General features: G+C 41.0%; 1 pseudogene; it reads right to left on the bottom strand.

Moving 5' to 3' along the window:
* Positions 1 to 7,394: 7,394 nt before the first annotated feature.
* Positions 7,395 to 11,691, bottom strand: LOC118855124 (annotated as a pseudogene).
* Positions 11,692 to 14,021: the final 2,330 nt, after the last annotated feature.

The following is a 14,021-nucleotide window of genomic DNA, read 5'->3' as shown; positions in this document are numbered from 1 at the left end:
ATTTTTTTGATCTTTTGAAGACTACAAGGTGGTAACCTGGTTTGGTCTAATACCTAATCACTTAAGAACAAGCTGGGAAGAAAGATAATGAAGGTGGAAGGAACAAGAGGGGCCATGCATTCATTTGTGAATGCATGGCAACCCAGCAAACAGTGTCTGTTACCTCTCCTTGGCCAGAGACTCATGGTATTTCTTCCTCCTCACTGAACAGCTATCAGGGAACCTGGCACTTTCAGAGCCCTTGCGAGGGGTGTTCCACAAGTCTTTGGGGAACAGTTGTGTTGTGTGGGCTGTGGGGATAGAGCAGGGCAGTACCACTCCCTCCCACTCTACCATCTTGGCTGCTCTCTAGCTTCATCTCATTTCATAGGAGTTGTATAAGTAGGAATGTATGGATCACGGTGAAAAAGTGAGGGGTTTAATTTAGTTGTTTTTACTAGGCATAATCATTTATTAAATATCTACTATATGACAGGCACTGTGCGAATCATTTTTATTTCATTGGATCCTTATAACAACCTTGCTGTTATTATCCCCATTCAATTATTGAGAAAATTGAGGCAAATAGAGGTTAAAGACTTGTCCGAGGTCATATAGCCAGCAAATGTTTGAGATCAGATTTGAACTCAGGTGTTCCTCACTCCAGGCTTAGCTCTCTATGTACTGTCACCACGCAACTACGTCAAGGCGGGGAAGAGAGAGTTCTTACATGTTTGTACTTTTTGTATGTGTGCTTGGTTCTCCCTTAGCTGCCAATTAAAAGACTTTTCATTACTTGGTAGAAAGACAGCAGGAAACTGTCTAGATATCTGCACTGGTTAGGGTGGAGGGAGGCATTCTGTGTTGTTATTCACTTGGAAGGGCACACTAATACAAAATAGACCATTTTGCCCAACGTCCTTTGGATTGGGCTTTCATTAGACAATCATTCCCTTTGTCTCTTCCCACTTTCCCCTCTTCCTCTCAGTTTCTCCAGGAACCTACGATAGATATCTCCAAATATTTGAAGGGCCACCATAAGGAGAAAGGATGAGACTTGTTCTGCTTAGTCTCAGAGGACAGAAGTAGGAGAAACGGAGTGGGAGGAAGGTGGGGAAGAGAGGTGCAGAGAGACCAACTGAAGCTTTTTAAAAACTATATTTTATTTTTTCAATGATCAAACATCTGCCTCCTCAAGACCTAAAGAAAAATAAGCCTTGTTAGAAATATGTATTGTCAATCAAAACAAATCTCTATGTTGGCCATGTTCCAATTTGTTTTTAAGTCTCATTCTTGCACTCTGAATTCTTCACTTCTCTGTTAGGCAGTAGGCAGCACGTTCCCTCATCAGTCCTCTGGCATTGTGGTTAGTCATTACACCAATAAAAGTTCCTAATTCTCTTAAAGTTCTTCGCCTATACTCATATTGCTGCTGTATAAATTGTTGTCCTGGTTTTCTTTGCTTCACTAGGCAGTGGGTCATATATGTCTTCCCAGGCATCTCTGAAATCATCCCCATTCATTTCTTACATCACAATATTATTCCATCACATTTATATATAATAACTTGTGCATCCATTCCCCAGTTTATGTTCACCTCCTGTATTGGCAACCAAAAATGGGCTCCTTAGCACTTAGTCAACAAGTGGTCTTGACTAGTTTGGCTTTTTCCCCTGAACTGAATGCTGTTTGTATGTTGGACTGGAGTAAGCTTGTCGGCCCCTTCACCTTGCTTCCCTTGCTTAAGCTGATGGAAAGAACCTGTGCTTTCCCGGTCAACCCCTTCACCTTGCTTAAGCAGATTGAAAGAACCTGTGCTTTCCCCAGCGTACCTTACACCCCCGCAGAAGCTGGATGGTTAAAAGCAGCTCCCGTTGGAGCCAGAGGCTGCTACAGCTATAGCCACAGCCACAGCCACAGCCACAGCCGAAGCCGAAGCAGGAGCTGCCAGTAGCAGAGCTGACCTACGGGAGGAAGCTGAACAAAGACTTCAGGCCAGTGGGTAATCTTTTTACCATAAAGGGGCAAGCATGATTTTGCTTTACGCTATCATGCTTCTCTGTAGCCTCCTGGTTACTCTTTCAAGGCATACTTATTGGGCCTGGAAGCTTTTGATCAATATATCAAAATGGGGTTGCTGATTCATGGGTTGGTTACTGTGGAGCCTAAATATATGTTTTGATTCTTCTGCCTTCTACTTTGAGAGTTTCTTATATCCGGCGGTTCCGAACCTTTCAGACATGTTTATGATCCTCTTTGAGATTATAAACTCTGCCCTCCTAATACATTTGGCGACGAGGATGGGATCGCTAGGTATAAGATCTCTATTTAGAAGCAGAACAATTTCAGAGGAAGAGATGAATATCCCAGGATGGGAGGATCCATTTTATTCCTCCCTAGCAAAAGAATTGGCTAAAAAAGCTGGACCCTGTGAAAACTGGGAACCAAGGCTACGGAGAGGAGATCCTAGGGATTTGGAAAAGTGTTTACAAGAAGTTGGGATTCAGTCAGGGGCATCACTATCTAGGCAAAGCTGGATAGTGTTATCAGCCTACCGGCTAGTATACGAAAGATTGAGATTAAGTGAAAGACATGGGGGCACTCCTACCCCACAGCAAGAAGGGGAATCTCAGATAGCAGGAGACCAAACTGACTCAAATGAGAACTTTCCTATTAATGTGGCTAAGAGCAACAGGAGACCAAAAAGCCCAGAGTGCATTTCAACCCAGCCCAGAAAGAGCCTGACTGCCTGCTTCGTCCTAGCCATGGTGGCAGAGGAAGTGAGTGGGGGGAAAATGAGACAATGTTAGGGGCTGAGGCACAAAACACTACTGGGGTTCAGGATGTCCCTCACACAGAGAATAGGAGATGGTTAAATGATCAGACAAGGGCTCGACCCATACAAAGGAGGAAGACAGAAACCCGAGGTGAAGATTCAGTTACAAGGGAAATTCAGGAAGATTTCTCACCGCAAGAGGTCACAGATATTTTGAGTAGATTCAGCCAAAGAATAGGAGAACCATTGATATCTTGGATGGTAAGACTCAGTGATCAAGGGGCCAGTGGAATATCAGTAGATAGGACAGACTGTATGAGATTCATAGGTATCAGCCATGATCCTCTAGTTCAACAAGCTTTTAGGGAACATCATCAGCAAGGAGATGGTGATAGCAGGACTACTCTGTTGGCGTTAGCCGCTGTAGGATGCAATAAGAGATATGCTACTGATTCTATGTGGCCCACTGAGCACAGACCCTGGTATTCACTTAGAGATTGTATCATGAGACTAAAGGAGGAGGTGATGAAGACTGCCATTATGATAGGAACCGCAGACAAATATTACAATGATCCAATGGGACTGCCTCATAGGAATTTAATAATTAGGACAGCTCCCCCTGCTTATAAACAACTAATTTTGAATTTATTACTTGGAGAAGTAGGGAGCTGTCTTACAACAGTGATAAATAAGATTTTACAGTTACATGACTTGGGTGACTGGGGAAGGTATAGATCTCCTCGAGAGAGAAGGGTGAATAACCAGCAAACTTGGCGCCAAAGGAGAGTAACAAGGAAAGAAATGTTTACTGCTCTATTGAGAGCAGGGGTAGGTTTTGAAATGATAGATGGAATTCCAACCAATGAATTATATAGAATGTATAGAGATAAAGGACTCGATAATAGGAGAAATAGGGAAATAAGAACTGCTCCTGCAAGCCCACAAGCCACTCAGAGTGAAGGTGACCTTGTGTGATTAACGGATGAAAACTTGTACATCTGGGGAAAGGCTGGGAGGACAATCCTAGTCTCTATCTAGGATGGGATCCTCTTAGTTTAATTTTCCCATTGTGTTTCCTTGTACATCTGGGGAAAGGCTGAGAGGACAATCTTAGTCTCTATCTAGGGTGGGATCCTCTTGGCTTCCTCATTATGTTCCTTTTGAAAAGAAACATTTCCCACCTGAGTTTGGCTCTGATGTTGGATCTTTGCATAACTGAAATCTCAACCAAACCTGAGATGATTTTATTTGAAGAATAATAGTCCATACTTGTCTACTCTTTTTGTTATTTGTTTTGGCTAACGTTGTTGCTAGTTCTGTTTCCTTTAGGCTTAAGCACCCTGCACTTTCTGGTGACTGCCTAAGAACATAGCATTCTTTGAATTCCTGCCAGCTCGTTAAAGAACTGACCTCTGGAATGGGACTTTTTGGGGCAGGGCCATCTCTACATCCAATTTCAGCATGAAGAAGCTATGGAAAATGAGACCTTCACCCCTTACCCCAAGATTTTGAGCCCCAATCGTTCAAGGGGGGTGGGAATGATGATAGTGTTCTGTTTACTTATTTTGTGTTATTCTTGCTATGTTGTTTTATTATGATATTATTGATCCTATGTAATGGATACAAGGATCTAGGGGTGGACATTTGAATTATTAATAATTATTTTGGGGATGATTGATTGAAGAGATTATCTTGCTGGGACCTAGGGGTGGATCACATTTGAATCGTAAACCAATATTTAGGAATGTCACCAAATGATATGTTTTGCTTTATAATGAATGATATGTTTTAGTTTCCTTTGTAATTGGATCACAATGTATGTTCTAGGATACATGGCTGATTAGATTATGTATCCTATAACAAGGGGTGGAGTGTATTGGCAACCAAAAATGGGCTCCTTAGCACTTAGTCAACAAGTGGTCTTGACTAGTTTGGCTTTTTCCCCTGAACTGAATGCTGTTTGTATGTTGGACTGGAGTAAGCTTGTCGGCCCCTTCACCTTGCTTCCCTTGCTTAAGCTGATCAAAAGAACCTGTGCTTTCCCGGTCAACCCCTTCACCTTGCTTAAGCAGATTGAAAGAACCTGTGCTTTCCCCAGCGTACCTTACACCCCCACAGAAGCTGGGTGGTTAAAAGCAGCTCCCGTTGGAGCCAGAGGCTGCTACAGCTATAGCCACAGCCACAGCCACAGCCACAGCCACAGCCACAGCCACAGCCGAAGCCGAAGCAGGAGCTGCCAGTAGCAGAGCTGACCTACGGGAGGAAGCTGAACAAAGACTTCAGGCCAGTGGGTAATCTTTTTACCATAGAGGTGGAAGCATGATTTTGCTTTACGCAATCATGCTTCTCTGTAGCCTCCTGGTTACTCTTTCAAGGCGTACTTATTGGGCCTGGAAGCTTTTGATCAATATATCAAAATGGAGTTGCTGGTTCATGGGTTGGTTACTGTGGAGCCTAAATATATGTTTTGATTCTTCTGCCTTCTACTTTGAGAGTTTCTTATATCCGGCGGTTCCAAACCTTTCAGACATGTTTATGATCCTCTTTGAGATTATAAACTCTGCCCTCCTAATACACCTCCTCAAACAGATTCCTATTTTACCTCCCCCAAAGAGCTATAAATATTTTTTACATTTTAGAGTTCATTTTACTTAGGACTAACTCCTCCCTTAATCTGTCTTTCCTCTATTTCCCTCCTCTCTTCTCCCCTCTCTCTGCTATTTCCCTGTTGAATGAAATCTATGTACCCAGCTACGTGTGTGCAATATATTCTTCCTTCCTTTAACCAGCTCAGAGGAGAGTAAAGTTGAGGTGTCATTGAGGTGCTTATTCTAAAATTCATGCAACAATCTTTCTCTTGTCTGAGCTGGGTTTCAGTTAGAAATCCCCTTGGATTCAACCCCTATCAGTCAGCTAGATAATTCTGCTGTTTCAGAGAGACCAAACTGCAGCCTGTCCTTTGAACTGGGATTCCTGCCCTGTATAACATAGTGTCCAATGTGTGAACTACTTTGAGGTAGTCTACACAGAAAGATTTGGAGATGAGAGACTTTAGAGAATTGTCTGGTGGAAACGAGGCCCAGAGAGATTAAATCCAATTCAACAGCGATTTATTAAGTCCCTACCGTATGCAAGGCAAAGATAGAATCGCATAGTGGTTTGAGGGCCGTCTTCAGAGTCGAGAAGATCTGGGCTCTGACATACTCAGGCTGTGTGACTGTGGGTAATCACATTTAATTCCCAATGGATCCTCCAAGGGGACAGAAGTTACAGGGGAATTGCTGATATACAGGCTGAGAGAGTTTCCAAATTGGGAGTTACACACATGGATGGGCAAAATGAGTCTGTACGTAATAATACAGTGACAATTTCAGGAAATGGGAAGTGGAATTCTCCCACCCAAACTAAAAGCCAAAACAAAAGATTTTCTTTTTTTCTTTTTTTTTTTTTAAATTTATTTTTTTTTATTATTTTTAGTTTACAACACTCGGTTCTGCATAATTTGGAGTTCCAAATTTTCTTTCCTCCCTCCCCGCTTCCTCCCCAAGATGGCATGGAATCCGATCTATCTTCCACATATAACTTTGCATTGAATTAATTTATACACTAGTCAAGTTGTGGAGAAGAATTGTGACCAATGGAATGAATCATGAGAAAGAAGAAACAGAACAAAAGATATTCTTAACGAAATGAAGGCACTGACTTTCACTCTGTCTTGGCAAACAGAATTCATCTACTGATACTGCTAGGCTTCCACTTCTGAGAACTGTGATTGTACAGGAGAGAGCATGGAGTAGTGGAAAAGGTATGGGACCCCCTGGACTGCCTGTGTGTGAGGATGTCATGAAAAAAGCCTCATAGATCAAGTAGGGTTTGTGTTTAGATAATCTGTGTGGTACCTTCCAATTTGAGGCTCAGTTAGTCATAGAATGTCAGTGCTGGGAAAGACCTTAGACAGAAAAGGCTTCAACTTCTGTAAGTCACCAGTGAGGAAAATCAGACCCTTTTACTACCTAAGGTTCTAGTCTTCTCTATGTCTTTAATGATCTATAAGATTCTTAAAGCCACTCTGGCTTGATTTTTCTCATCTACAAGATCATGGAGATTAGACTGGATGAGCCAGGTGGCACAGTAGGTAAGAGGACCCAGACCTGGAGTCAGGAAGACCTGAGTTCAAATCCTGACCAAGAGGAGTTCCAATCTGGCCTCAGACACTCTAGACAAGTCACTTTACCTCTCTTTGCCTCGGTTTTCTCATGTGTAAAATGGGGACAATCATAGCAGTGACCTCAAAAGGCTGTTGTGACGATCGACTAAGACAACATGTACAACACCTTCAGAATTTGAACGACTCTATAAATAACAGCTGTTGCTGCTGTCCTTTAGTGATTCTCTTATTCCAGAAAAGATGGGTTAGTTCCACTTTGTAAGGAAGTAGAGGGTAAGGAAGATAAGAATTCTCTTTGTCTATTGGAGTGCGGACAAGCAGTGTTACAAGCCTCAATTAATTTGCCAACTTTCATTCATTTATTTAACAAATATTGATCAAGTACCTACTATGTTCCAGGCACCATGCTAAATGCTGGGTTGAAACTGAAACCTGTATACATAAATGCATTTGTACATGTTAGCTCCATCCTCAAATATTCTTTTCCATTTGGGGGGTTAACTTCCACTGGTTCCATCCACAAGGGTAAGAATGGAAACCAATCCATGTGAGAGAATCAAAAAGGTATTTCCTCTTTTCTGCTATGTGTAGAAAAAATGGAATATTTTCTTTTATAAAGTACTGTAAAATGTAGGCCCCCAAGTGAGTCCCTAGGCCTTTTGTTTGGTATTTGGGTAGGGTACAAGCCATCCTTATTTCCTCAGTCTGATCCATGACAGCCCAAGAGATGGGGTTCCCCTCTGAGTTCATCAGGCAAAAAGTTGGGAAGTTCTGGATGCAACATGTGACATCATTCAGGCTCTTCTCATTGAGACCCAGCTCCCAATGATCGTTTACGAGCTTTGCATGCGATGCATTGAGGGGGGCAAACTTGAACTCCAGATTTCTACTGTAAAGAAATTAAGCCCAGTTATTTATGTCTCTGTTTTTGAATTTTCTGAAATGTCTACAACATATGGCTAGTCTTTCCAAAATGCATTTTTACTTAATAATAATAGCTAGCATTTGTATAGAGCTTTAAGGTTTGCAGTATGCTTTGCCCATGTTATCTCCCTCATTGTCATGAAAGCCCTGTGAAGTAGATACTATTATCCCCATTTCACAGCCAAGGAAGCCGAGAAGCTAAGCGACTTGCCTCAGACATTTACTAGCTGTGTGGCCCTAAGCAAGTCACTTCACCCTATCTGCCTCAGTTTCTTCACTGAAAAATATGAATAATAATGGCACCGACCTCACAGGGCTGTTGGGAGGATTAAATGTTATAACAGATGTAAGGTGCTTACAGACTTCCAAAAAATGCTATATGAATGTGGCCATTGCTGCTGCTGCTGCTCCTGCTGCTACTACTAGTACTCCTCCTCCTCCTTCTACTATTTCTACTACTCTTATTACTAGTACCAGTACTACTGCTACTACTCCTCTTACTACTCTTACTACTACTACTACTATTACTACTACTACTATTTCTACTACCACTATTACTAGTACTAGTATTACTACTACTACTCCCACTACTCCTTTTACTACTCTTACTACTACTACTACTACTATTACTACTACTACTACTGGTACTACTACTATTACTACTACTACTACTATTACCACCACTACTCCTATTACTACTACTACTACTACTATTACTACTACTACTATTATACTACTACCAGTACTAGTACTAGTAGTATTATTACTACTATTACTACTACTACTACTACTACTACTACTACTACTACTACTACTGTTACTACTACTACAACAACTACTACTACTACTACTACTACTACTACTACTTGCCTCCTCTATCACAGAATAATTCCAAACCCCATATTTCCAAATTTGCCTCATTTCACTACTAAATGAGGCCCTGGGAACCTGTACCTATACCTATTTGTATATGAATACTTGAGGTTTAAAACTTGAATTCTTACCTCTCAAAAGTCTTTGTATCTGGCACGGTTGTCACGAACTTGCCTTCCGTTGTCCCGAGTTGAAGAATTTCTTCTCTTACAAAGAGAACATGGCTTAAGTGTTGCACCTGAAGGAGCTTAGCAGCTGCAATCTTTCTTAGGTTTTTATCTCAGCTCTGCTGGCAACCTGGGAGAAGAAGGAAGGTATCACTGACTCTTACTGAGCTCTGTCTACACCTGTTCAGGCCATCTTTGTTTGGTTGGTTGGTTTTTTAAAGTAGGACAGAGAAACATTTTTTTAGCCCAAGACTAGTTACCTTGAATCTGAATGACTTGGGTCCAGTCAATGACCTCAGTAGATTCTAGAAACTGCTGGCATTTCTCTAGGTCTTTGGTGAAGATATGGTAAGTGTTTGTGTATTGATCCAATTTGTCAACCATTTCCTACTTAAAATGGAAAGGGAAATGTTTGGATTGTGTTGATAATGATGAAAGAAATGACTTTCTCCACCTTTTTAGTCCAAGAACCAGTATTCAAAGCCAAGGGATATGCTTATAAATCACCATGTTGAAGGAGGCGACAAATACTATGGAGAGTTGGGATATTGAGCGAAGCCCTTCATTTCTCTGAGCCTGTTTCTTCATCTGTAAAATGGGATGATACTACATGCCTAACGACACCTTAGGGCTGAAAGTTCTTTGTAACATTAAAAGCCTATAGAAAGTGAGTTATCAGTTATTGCTAAATGAGATTATATGTGTCTATATCTATATATCTATATATCTGTATCTGTATCTGTATCTATATCTGTATCTATATCTATATCTGTATCTGTATCTATATCTATATCTATATCTGTATCTGTATCTGTATCTATATCTACATGTATATCTGTATCTATATCTATATCTATGTCTTTATCTGTATCTGTATCTATATCTATATATCTATATCTGTATCTATATCTATATCTGTATCTGTATCTATATCTATATCTACATGTATATCTGTATCTGTATCTATATCTATATCTATGTCTTCATCTGTATCTGTATCTATATCTATATCTATATCTGTATCTGTATCTATATCTGTATCTGTATCTGTTTCTATATCTGTATCTGTATCTGTATCTACATCTGTATCTATATCTGTATCTGTATCTGTATCTGTATCTATATCTATATCTGTATCTGTATCTGTATCTGTATCTATATCTATATCTATGTCTTTATCTGTATCTGTATCTATATCTATATCTGTATCTGTATCTTTATCTGTATCTGTATCTATATCTATATTTATATCTGTATCTGTATCTATATCTATATCTGTATCTGTATCTTTATCTGTATCTGTATCTATATCTATATTTATATCTGTATCTGTATCTATATCTATATCTGTATCTGTATATCTATATCTATATCTGTATCTATATCTATATCTATATCTGTATCTATATCTGTATCTATATCTATATCTGTATCTATATCTGTATCTATATCTATATCTATACCTATACCTATGTGTATACCTACACCTTTACCTATATGAATGTCCATACCTATATCTATGCCCATACCTATACCTACATCTATGCCTATAACTATACCTCTATCTATACTTATATCTATACCTATACCTATATCTATATCTATACCTATACCTGTATCTATCTCTATCTACACATAGTGTTTTGCCAATCTTAAAATTCTATATGATTGTTAGTTATTTTTAGTCATTATTATCTCCTACTGTACCTTCCAAGTCTGCTTCTACGTCACTTTTCCACTTTTCCAACAGTTCCCTAGGGGCCTATATGGTAGCAGAGATATTAGAATTGCAATTCCTGGTACGGGCCATCTGTCTTTCTATCTGCACCAATTGCACCCTCCATTGCCAGTTGTCTCTGACCCCTCACCTTATTTTGTTTCTCTCTGTTACTCTCTCTTTCACCTACCTGTTTCTTAGGCCGAGTAATGACAGTCTGGTAGTCCGGCCAGGAGTCCACCAGAACTTCCAGGTTGAAGGGGTTTCCATGAATGATATGGAAAATGGAGCCATACACCTTGAGAGTGGAGGGGAAACAGAATTAAGCCAGTGAGGCTGATGAAGACCAAAAGTTTGAGGCTGGGAAATGAAGCAGCTAAGGGAGCTTTCGGAGATGGAAGGCTTGTTTATGGCAGGTAGCCTGAAGAAAAACGCTGCATTTCAGGGCATACCCTGCTACCTTAACACCTGGGAGGTAGTTAAAGGGTCAGGCAGAAAAGATTTTTAGAAATCCAGGTGATTATGAATATATCCTGACAGAAAAACAGTTGTGTCTAAGAGGGATGACCAGATAGTGGTTTATTCTAAAAGGACAGTTCATATTGTCATCCCAAACAAAGGGTACACACCTAAATAATATCTCTTTGAAAGGAATACGTGTGTGTGTGCAAAAACACACACACACAGAGAATGGGTTAGAGTAGACAGAGAGCTAGCCTTGGAATTAGGAAAATCTGGCTTTGAGTCCTGCCACTAACACACACGGGCTGGATAACCCTGGGAAAGTCACTTAATTTTAGTAGCTATAGACACAGGACTATAGCCAATTATTACATAAAACATATTTATTGTGAAAATTTTCATTTGATTTTTCTGATTGAAATAGATAATTTAGTTTCATCATGATTGTTCCTTTTTATTTCATCGCTTTTCTCTTGCTAACAGCATTACCACAGATCTTCAGTTTTTATCCCCCCTCAGAGACCCATCCACCCGCTTCCCACCTCACCTTCAGGGATTCTGGGATGCTTTTTGCCAGTGATTGATACAGAGCTTCCACCATGTGTTCCTCACATACTAGATGCATCCTGTGTCATACACAAACTCTTCAGAATGAAATATTGGTTAGAATAAAATTAAGAGACCAAGGGACCCAGGACAAAGAAGGTAAGAAAGAAGAAATCAGGCAGGAGAGATCCATGGGACACATGGCCCATAGATGGATCCACCTGGGCCATTTGCAATAATGAGCCACACACTAAATCAGGGCCCACAAAATATGGGCTAAATCAGGGCCCACAAAATTCGATTCCTGAAATATATGAGGAAGGGGACTGATATCCTCTGGTGATTTTAGGAGGTTTAGTGTATAAAGTGCTGGATGCGGAGTCGGGAAAACCTGAGTTCAAAGCCTTCCTCAGACACTTAACTAGCTGTGTGACCCTAGGCAAGTTACATAACCTTCTGTGCCTCCATTTTCTCAACTGTAAAACCTACTCTTATGGTCGATGTCAGGATCCAAATGGGACAGTATGTGTAAAGTGCTTCGCAAACATCAAAGCATTGTACCGATGCTAGTTATTACTGTCCTTCCCCTGGGAGCTTCTACTTCAAAGATGTGTGAACCTTGAATGTCTCCTTTCTCCTCTCTGAGCCTCAGAATTTTCAACTGTAACATGTGGGGATTAGATAAAATGATCTCTTAATTTGCTTCCAGCTTTAAAGACACCAAATCCAACCCTTAACTAAAAGGAACGCCCGCCATGATATAATACTCCAGAAATGGTCATCTAGCCTCTGCTCAAAGACTCCTCGTGAGGGGTAACTCACAATTTTTTTTGGGGGGGGAGCAAGGCAATCATTGGTTAAATGACTTGCCCCAGGTCACACAGCTAGTGAGTATCAAGTGTCTGAGGCCGGATTTGGACCCAGGTCCTGCTGACTCCAAGGCTGCTGCTCTATCCATTGTGCCACCTGGTGCCCCAGAACTCACTACTTTTTAAAAAAAAATTAATTTTTTCAGAGTTGGGGGTAAATAGGGAAAGAAGGAATTTTGAAAACACATTAACAGGAGCTAACGGGAGACAGAAAATAGTTTGCTTTGTTTGTAATGGAGTAATGTGAGGTCAGTCTAGAAAGATAGTTTGGGGTTGGGATTGTAGAAGGCCTTTGAGGACCAAATAAAAATTTAATTTTCTAGGTAATAGGAACCCATTTAAGGTTGCTGGGGAGAGAAGAGATGTGATGAAAGCAGTGACTTAGGAAGATTACTCAGATAATGGCATGAGAGATGGATGGGAATGGGGGGTGGTGTTGGAAAAACCAATGCACTATCATAATATTCTAGATGGGAATAGATGAAAATATTTTTCATCTCTTCCCTGAAAGAAGTAGAATAGTACAGAACAGTGTAGGTGAAAGAAGGGAAGGGATGTAAGAGATACTGCCCAGGGAAGATGGGCAGGGCTGACTCTTTCCTGCCCCCCACCACTGCCCCTTCCCGATTCCAAGCCTGGGGTCCCTGAGCATGTGGTAATGTCCTTAATGGGAGGAGTGAGAATTGACAGACTTAAGGGGGAGGAAGACAAATTCAGTTTTGAATGTGCTGAAGTGGAGGAGCTGTCGTGACCTCCAAGTGGAGAGGCAGTGTGCTATGATAGAGCGATGGAATGGGAATCGGGAAGACTCGGGTTCAAATCCTGCTTCTGATAAATCAGCTGTGTGACCTCACCCAAGTCACTTCACCTTTCTTTGCCTCAATTTCCTTCCTGCTAAAAGAAAGGCATTGGACTCAATGGTTTTTATGATTCATTCTGGCTCTAAATCTATGATTTCATGATGCTATGACCTATTATAGTCCTGAAGTTCAGGGGAAGAGGTCATGGGTGGAGAGAGAGACTTGGGAATCATCACATGGAAGCCATGGAAAGGGAGGGGGCATCCAGGGAGGGAAGAAGCCCTGGAATAGAGCTTGGGGAACCCCTAGTCCCTACTACTCTATAGCTCCTCCCCTCCCAAGGCTCACCTACTGTACTTGGAGGAGGGATCACTTGATTCTGGTCCTCTGTTCAACCTCACCCAGGAGTGGGGATCCCACCACAGATTCTTACCATAGTGGGCTTCGCTGAGCAGAGAGGATGGAATGAGAGGGGAGAACATCCATCCTGGAGGTTCATTACTCTACAATAGCAGAAGCAGTATCTACTCCTATGGCAATGCTCCAGTGCACAATAAATAGGAAAGTCAGGATTAGATCCCAGGTTTTCTCCTTCCATTAAATCATGGGAGACACCGAGTGGAAGGAAACCTGGATCTGACATTAAAGAATCAAAAAGTTTGAATTCCAGCTCTGCTCTTTCCAAGCTACATGACTTTGGAAAGTACCTTCTGTCTCCAGTCTTTACTTTCCAATGGGTA

Source organism: Trichosurus vulpecula, chromosome 6, assembly GCF_011100635.1.
Source record: "Trichosurus vulpecula isolate mTriVul1 chromosome 6, mTriVul1.pri, whole genome shotgun sequence".
Lineage (NCBI taxonomy): Eukaryota > Metazoa > Chordata > Mammalia > Diprotodontia > Phalangeridae > Trichosurus > Trichosurus vulpecula.
This window is presented reverse-complemented; position numbering and strand designations above follow the sequence as displayed.